We start from the raw sequence: 5,000 nt of genomic DNA on the forward strand, positions 1-5,000 counted from the left end.
CTCATTCTCCTCCTCCTCCTCCTCCTCCTCTTCCTCCTCCTATTTTCATAAGACTGTGATCCTCTTACCGTGTGTGTGTCTCTGTGTGTGTGTCTCTGTGTGTGTGTGTGTGTGTGTGTGTGTGTGTGTGTGTGTGTGTGTGTGTGTGTGTGTGTGTGTGTCCGCGCGCGCCCACTAATGAGCTCAAAGGTAACTAAGCCTCGGACAGGTAACGTGATACAGCCTCAGGGGAGCATCGACCCCTACCTGTTCCCCCACATCCCCCTGCCCACACCTTCATTCACACCTGGAAACACACCTAAGGAGTATTGTAGTAAGATTAACTACCACCACCACCACCACCACCAACACTACCACTACCACCACCAACACTACCACTACTACTACTACTACTACTACTACTACTACTACTACTACTACTATCATACGTTTCCAAGAATAATGAAAGATGGCTTAGTCTTGAACATTAGGGAAAACAGGAAGGAGGAAGAAGGAGATAAAGACGAAGATAGGAGGAGGGTAAGAAGATGAAGGAAAGCAGGTGAAGGGGAGAATAATGATGAAGGAAAACAAACGAAGAAAGGAAGAAAAGAGAAACAGATGACTAGAAAGAGAGAAAAAAGGAGACAAATTAAGAAGAGACAAGTCAAACGAAAGACAGGTGTGAACTCTCCTTTTCTCACGTGCATCCTTTACAGACCATTCATCTATTTAGTGATTAGAAGGAAATTTTAATGCACGAGAGGTAGGATTCTGCCTCGCTATCCTGACAAAAAGAGGCCACTAATGCCACACAGCATGGTCCCTGAAGAGCCTCGCCTTGTGAAACAGCCTGCCACGTGTTAGGAGACTCATAAGGGTATTGAAGAACATAAGAAAGTAAGGGTTGGTGCAAGAAGCCATCAGTCCTACACGTGGCAGTCCCTGTATGAAACTTATCTATTTTCACATTTCCACTTATCATCCTCATTCATAAATCTGCCTGTTCTTTTAAAAGCTTCCTAATGACTCAGTACTAACAACCTGTAATCCGCTTATCATCCTCATATATATAAATTTGTCAAGTCTTTTAAAGCTCTCTAATGACTCATCACTAACAACCTCACATGATTTTACCTTACCTTATTTTTTTACCTTGTGAGTGAAAGGGTGAAAATTTAAAAAGTGTACCTGATGATCCGCCATGGTGCAGTGGTAAGGCGCGCCCTTTGGGACTCCAGGGGTTCTCAGCCACTCGGGTTCGAATCCTGGCCACTGTCCGAGGTTAGGAAGGGCATCCACTTGAGGTAACGGTGCCCTAATGCTTGAGCCAAGACCTTCGTCAGGAGGCTCCCCATCCATCCATCCACCTTATCTTCTTCCAAGTCTCCCTTCTCTGTCACCCTCACCAGTTTCACTCTTTCCTTCACTATCCCTTCTTCAGGTCTCCTCACCCTTCATTTTCCTCCCCATCCATCCACCTTACCCTTTTCCAAGTCTCCCCTCTCTCCCTCACCAGCCTCACCCTCCTCTCACTATCCCTTCTTTAGGCTTCCTCTTCTCTCATCTTCCTCCCCTTCCATCCACCTTACCTTCTCCCAAGTCTCCCCTTCTCTCCCTCACCATCTCCACCCTCCCTCTCACTCGCCTATTCACGCTCATTCACCCTCCACCCTAAGGCAAAGACACACAGCCACTCTCCACCCTCATGCATTTTTCTCTCCCCCAGCAGGAAACCCCGCGAGCATTGCAGATGTGGAAAGGTGTGGAGAAGTACTGGAAACATCTGCACCAAACCTGTTAATCCTTCCACACCTCGCAGAGAGAGAGAGAGAGAGGAAAAAAGGTGGGTGGACAGTGGACAGAGGAAAATTTTGGTGGTGGTGGTGGTGGTGGTGGTGGTGGTGTTTATCTTTCCTTCTTCATATTATTATTATTATTATTACTATTATTATTATTATTATTATTATTATTATTATTATTATTATTATTATTATTATTATTATCATTATTATTATATTTGCTTCAGAAAATAATTGATGCAGAGCAAAATTTATACCTTTTCCTCTTCTATTTTCCCCTCTCTCTCATTCTTTCCCTCTTTCTTCTATTCCCTCCTCCTCTCCCTCATCTCTTCCCTCACTTCCCCTCACCCGGAGCTGTCAAAATCCCCTCACTCTTTCTCTCCTTCCTCTCACTTTTATTCTCTCCCTCCATCTTCCTCCCTGACATCCCTCACTCCCTTCCCCTCACCTCTCTCTCTCTCTCTCTCTCTCTCTCTCTCTCTCTCTCTCTCTCTCTCTCTCTCTCTCTCTCTCTCTCTCTCTCTCTCTCTCTCTCTCTCTCTCTCTCTCTCTCTCTCTCTCTCTCTCTCTCTCTCTCTCTCTCTCTCTCTCTCTCTCTCTCCAAAATAAGCAACGAATATTTGCACTTCAAACATCCTAAAAATTTTCCCTCTCTCCCCCTCTCACTTTCACTCTCACTCTCCCCTCTCACTTTTCCCCTCACTGTCTTACCTTCCCCTTCCTTCCTTTCTATTTCTTCTCTTTCATTTTCTTTTTTTTTATTATCTGTATCACCCTCTCTCTCTCTCTCTCTCTCTCTCTCTCTCTCTCTCTCTCTCTCTCTCTCTCTCTCTCTCTCTCTCTCTCTCTCTCTCTCTCTCTCTCTCTCTCTCTCTCTCTCTCTCTCTCTCTCTCTCTCTCTCTCTCTCTCTCTCTCTCTCTCTCCTCTGCCTCCCCTGCATTCCTCACCCCTGTCCTTGCAGTCTTCCCCCTCCGATCCTCTTCCTCCCCTCCCTCCCTTCCTCACCCCTTCTCCTCTGCTTCCCCCTCCCCCATTCCAAGCCACGCCCTGCTGTAATTGGCCTGCGATCTTCTCCTACTGTGGCCACGGGTTGCATTTTCGCTCCTGCAGAGGTGAAGAGGAGGAGGAGGAGGAGGAGGAGGAGGAGGAGGAAGATAAATGGTGGGCAATAGTAGTGATGTTTTTGGTGATAGTGAGTGGAGGAAGAGGAGGAGGAAGGGAAAGAAGAAGAAAGGCAGAAAGGTAATGATAAAAAGAAGTAAAAAAAAGTAAAGAAGGAAAGAGTAGGAGAATGAGAACGAAGATGAGGAGGAGGAGAAGAAAGAGGAGGAGGAGGAGGAGGAGGAGGAGGAAAAGTAGGACACGAGAGAGAGAGAGAGAGAGAAGGAAACAGAACATTCATTCATTAATTTATCTATCTAGTGCCTTTATTCATATTCATCTACTTCACATTTTTACTAAGATCACAATAACCACAACCACCATCACCACCACCACCTCCTCATAAAAAATAAATAAATAGATAAATAAATAATCATAAAAAAAATAGATCTGGAAACATTTGGTGGCAGCGGTGGGATTATCCAGGAGGCGTGGCTGGCTGGCTGGCTGGCTGGTCGTTCCTCAAGGGTTTAGACACGCTCAACTCACACCTGCGTCTCTCTACGAAGCACATTCTGAAACACCTCCATGCCACACCACCACTACATATAAAAGGCTATATGGTTGAAGTTACACGAGGTTTTCAAGGGTGTTTTTATGGTTCTAGTGACAGATTAACGTGATTTCTGCATTATTAACAGGAGAAACACTCTTGACAATTTGGCTAATCATCTCTCTGGCCTTGGAAAATAGTGAACGGAGGGGCTCTCTCTCTCTCTCTCTCTCTCTCTCTCTCTCTCTCTCTCTCTCTCTCTCTCTCTCTCTCTCTCTCTCTCTCTCTCTCTCTCTCTCTCTCTCTCTCTCTCTCTCTTGCCTGTCTTAGTCCTTCCCTATCTGCCTCCATATCTCCTGCCTCCTAATTCCTCCTCCTCCTCCTCCCCCTCCTCCTCCTCCTCTTCCTCCTACTCCTCCTCCACACCTGCGCCTCAAGCCTCCCGTTTATCTGGCTCTTAACTTAATGCCTTCCCATCACCACCTGATGCACACACACACACACACACACACACACACACACACACACACACACACACACATTTTGGATAGGCTGAGGGTAGAGTGGGGAGTGAGGGGAGTGAGAGGCTGAGGGGAAGTGGTTGGGCTGAAGGGAGAATGAGGGGCTGACGGCAGTGAGGGGCTGACGGGAGTGAGAGGGCTGAGGGGAAAGTGAGAGGGACTGTGGCGCAGTGAGAGGCTGAGGTGAGAGTGAGAGGGTAGAGGGGAGAGAATGTGACGCAGTGAGGGAGAGCTGAGGAGAGTGTGACGCAGTGCTGGGCTGAGGGGAGAGTGAGAGTGAGTGGAGAGAGGGGAGAGAGGGGGAGAGTGTGACGCAGTGCTTGGCTGAGAGAAGATTGAGAGTGAGAGAGGAGAGGGAAGAGAGAGAGGGGGAGAATGTGACGCAGTGCTGAGGGGAGAGTGAGAGGGGAGAGTGGAAAGGGGAGAGAGAGAGAGAGAGAGTGACCATAAACCATTTTAACACACTGGTTTATCAAGATCATGTATTTAGGCTACGAAAGTTAGATTAGGTTAGGTTAAGTTAGGTTAGCTTAGGTTAGGTTAGGTTAGGTTAAGTTAGGTTAGGCTAAGTTAGATTAACTCAGGTTAGGTTAGGTTAGGTTAGGTCAGGTGGAGCTAGAAATGAGGTCACTGTAAAACACGTGACCTCATGACCTCGTAAATTCAAGTGTCATATCATGTATTAGTAATGAACGGCTGTCTTGAGTGTAATATATGTAATGGCTGTAATATGTAACCCGTGGGAGGGAGAGGAAGAGAAGGAGGAGAAGGAGCAGAAGAAGGAGAAGCAGAGAAGGGGAGAGTGAAGATAAAACTTATAATTCAGGTTAAAAAAAAAAAAAAGGAAGGGATATAAAAAGACTTGAGTTATAAGGTAAGATAAAACTTCAACACTACCTGGGTAATGAAATGATAGCGAAGACTCACCAAGGACAAGGTAGCGTGGTCGTGAATTAGGGAGGAAAGTACGAGGGAGGAAGAGAGGTGAGGTAAGGTGAACTGAAGGGAGGGAGGTGAAGTGAACTAACATAACCGCACCA

The 5,000-nt window shown here is 46.5% G+C and overlaps 1 long non-coding RNA gene across 1 annotated transcript in view; it reads left to right on the plus strand.

Annotated features, from left to right (window-relative positions):
• The window catches only part of LOC135089880 (uncharacterized), a 113,339-nt gene extending 111,507 nt beyond the window's left edge, over window positions 1-1,832 (plus strand). The window contains exon 6 of the long non-coding RNA XR_010261667.1: window positions 1,709-1,832. This is a non-coding gene — a long non-coding RNA (uncharacterized LOC135089880). The remainder of the gene's footprint in view (window positions 1-1,708) is intronic.
• The last annotated feature ends 3,168 nt before the right edge of the window (window positions 1,833-5,000 follow it).

This window comes from Scylla paramamosain, chromosome 33 (assembly GCF_035594125.1).
Source record: "Scylla paramamosain isolate STU-SP2022 chromosome 33, ASM3559412v1, whole genome shotgun sequence".
NCBI lineage: Eukaryota > Metazoa > Arthropoda > Malacostraca > Decapoda > Portunidae > Scylla > Scylla paramamosain.